This window comes from Schistocerca gregaria, unplaced genomic scaffold, assembly GCF_023897955.1.
Source record: "Schistocerca gregaria isolate iqSchGreg1 unplaced genomic scaffold, iqSchGreg1.2 ptg000338l, whole genome shotgun sequence".
Classification (NCBI taxonomy): Eukaryota; Metazoa; Arthropoda; class Insecta; order Orthoptera; family Acrididae; genus Schistocerca; species Schistocerca gregaria.
In genome coordinates, this window is record NW_026061803.1 from 2,695,589 (window position 1) to 2,698,841 (window position 3,253).

Genomic DNA, 3,253 nt, shown 5'->3' on the forward strand with positions numbered 1-3,253 from the left:
CTCAGAGCAATTTCAATTTGATCTTTTGATAACTTTATTAGTCGATAAACGGAAGCGTCATCTGCAAACAACCAAAGACGGCTGCTCAGATTGTCTCCCAAATCGTTTATATGGATAAGGAACAGAAAAGGGCCTATAGCACTACCTTGGGGAACGCCCGAAATCACTTCTGCTTTACTAGATGACATTCCGTCAGTTACTAAGAATTGTGACCTTCGTGACAGGAAATGGCCAATCCAGTCACAAAACTGAGACGATATTCCATAAGCACGCATTTTCACTACGAGCCGCTTGTGCGGTACAGTGTCAAAGGCCTTCCGGAAATACGGAATCGATCTCAAATCCCTTGCCAAAAGCACTCAACAAGAGCTAGTTGTGTTTCACAGGAACGATCTTTACTAAACCCATGTTGACTGCGTGTCAATAAACCGTTTCCTTCGAGGTAATTCGTAATGTTCGAACACAATATATGTTCTAAAGTCCTGCTGCATATCGACGTTAACGATATGGTCCTGCAATTTAGTGGATTACTCCTACTACCTTTCTTGTATATTGGTGTGACCTGTGCAACCTTCCAGTCTTGGGGTACAGATCTCACGTTGAGCGGACGGTTGTATATGATTGTTAAGCATGGAGCTAATGCATCAGCATACTCGGAAAGGAACCTATTTTTATACAGTCTGGGGCAGAAGACTTGCTTTTATTAAGTGATTTGAGTTGCTTCACTACTCCAAGGATATTTACTTCTACGTTGCTCTCGTTGGCAGCTGTTCTCGATTCGAATTCTGGAACATTTACTACTTCTTCTTTTGTGAAGGCATTTCGGAAGGCTGCGTTTAGTAACTCTACTTCGGTAGCTCTGTCTTCGATAGTATCTCCAGTGTTATAGCGCAGAGGAGGCATTGATTGTAAATTGCCACTAGCATACTTCATATACGACCAGAATATCCTGGATTTGTCTGCCAGGTTTCGAGACAAAGTTTCGTCGTGGAAACTGTTATAGGCATCTCGCATTGAACTCTGGCTATCCTTTAGAGAAGCCCGGAATTTAGCGCATCTTAGGGATTTTGCGTCTGTTTAAATTTGGTATGTTTGTTTAGTTGTTTCTGCAACAGTGTTCTAACCCGTTTGTGTACCACGGAGGATCAGCTCCGCCGTTTGTTAGTTTATTTCGTATAAATCTCTCAATTGCTGCCGATACTATTTTTTGAATGCAAACCACTTCTGGTCTACACTTATATTATTAATTTGGAATGAGTCGAGATTGTCTCTCAGGAAGGCGTCAAGTGAATTTTTATCACATTTTTGAATAGGTATACTTTTTGTTTGTTTTTCGAGGATTTCGGGATTACAATATACAGTATCGCTACGACAACCCTGTGTTCACTAATCCCTATAACGGTTTTGATGCTCGTTATTAACTCAGGATTATTTGTCATTTGCACTTTCTTTAGTTTCAGTAAAAACCTAAATTTGGGAAATTTGTGGTAAGTTCCTATGGGACCAAACAGCTGAGACCATCGGTCCCTAACTTAAACTGACTTACACTACGGACAAAACACATACCCGTGCCCGAGGAAGGGCTCGAACCTCCGAGGGGAGCCGTGCGAACCGTGGCAAGGCGCCCAAGACAACTCGGCTACCGCGTGCGGCTCTCCCTACCTGCATTATTCCGTGAAATATTGACTTTTGAAATAATACGGACTTTAGCATTTCCCTGCACAATATCAACAGCAAGGCTTCCAAGACACTTCCCTTGGGCACAATCTAAGTTACTTTGATACTTAATGATGACTCTTCATCCAAGATTACAAGCTACATTCTCCTTATCAAATATCCTCAACTGACGCGAATTTTCATTGATACGTCATAGTGCCTCACTTTTTATAATAGTATAGCCGTGGTACTGAATCAAATACTTTTCGAAAATCGAAAAATACTGCATTTACCTCCCTTCGTCCATTACTTTTAGCAGTCATCTGAGAAAATAGCGAGTTGGGTTTCACGTGATCAATGTTTTCGGAAATCATACAGGTTGCCATGGGGAGGTTATTCTGTCAGAGATACCTCGCTATATTTTTAATTTAGAATATATTCGAAGATTCTATAACAAATCGATATCAAGGATACCGGACGGAAGTTTTGAGGATCACGTGTCCTGCCCTTCTTGTAAACGGGTGCGATCTGTGATTTCTTCCAACTACTGGGCAGGGCTTTTTGTTCGTGCGATGGGCGATGGATTATAGTTAACAGAACTGCTAACGCAGCCGCAAATACCATGCACCGTGTTAAGGGATCGGCCGAGCCATGGAGCTTCATTCAATTTGAGAGATTTCAGCTGTTCTCAATGTTCGATGATCTATTGGAATTTGCCGGACGCTGTGGCCGAGCGGTTCTAGGCGCTTCAGTCCGGGAATGCGCTGCTGCTACGGTCGCAGGTTCGAATCCTGCCTCGGGCATGGATGTGTGTGATGTCCTTAGGTTAGTTAGGCTTAAGTAGTTCCAGGTCTAGGGGACTGATGACTTCAGATGTTAAGTCCCATAGGGCTCAGAGCAATTTCAACCATCTATTGAAACTGATTAAAGGTAAACACATTATATGAGCAGAAGCGTTCTCTTCTGCAAATGCTTTGCAAAAAAGAGATGACAGTCCTTTTTGAACAGCAATCAGTTGTAGACTAATTATTATTGGTTTCCCCATATTAAGGATACTGCAAATAATTAAACAGTATTTTCACCATATTTATAACGCATCTTCCTAGTCATTCTGGGAGTATGGATATACGTTATAACACACACAAAAACTATAGGCCATGAAAGAATAATGCGAATGAGACGAAAATCCGTCGATGTGTAGTACATGTACAGAACAATGTGGATGATTTATCCAACAAAAAGTGCTTCAGACATCGAACAAGTAAGTAACGCGTTGATCCACATTTGGTGCTTATTCAGGTATTTATTCGATTCGGCATTATTAAGTACAGTTGTAGGATGTTCTCCTGAGGTATATCGTGCCAAAACTCTGTCGAACTGACGCGTTAGATCGGCGAAATCCCGACGAAAGATCAGTACCCAAAGACTGGAAAGTTGCACAGGTCACACCAATATTCAAGAAAGGTAGTAGGATAACATTATGAATTACCTCGAAGAAAACGATCTATTGACACACAGTGAACATGGATTTAGTGAAGATCGTTCTTATGTAACATGTGAAGTGTTGACTGCTATTGACAAGTGATTTCAGATCGAT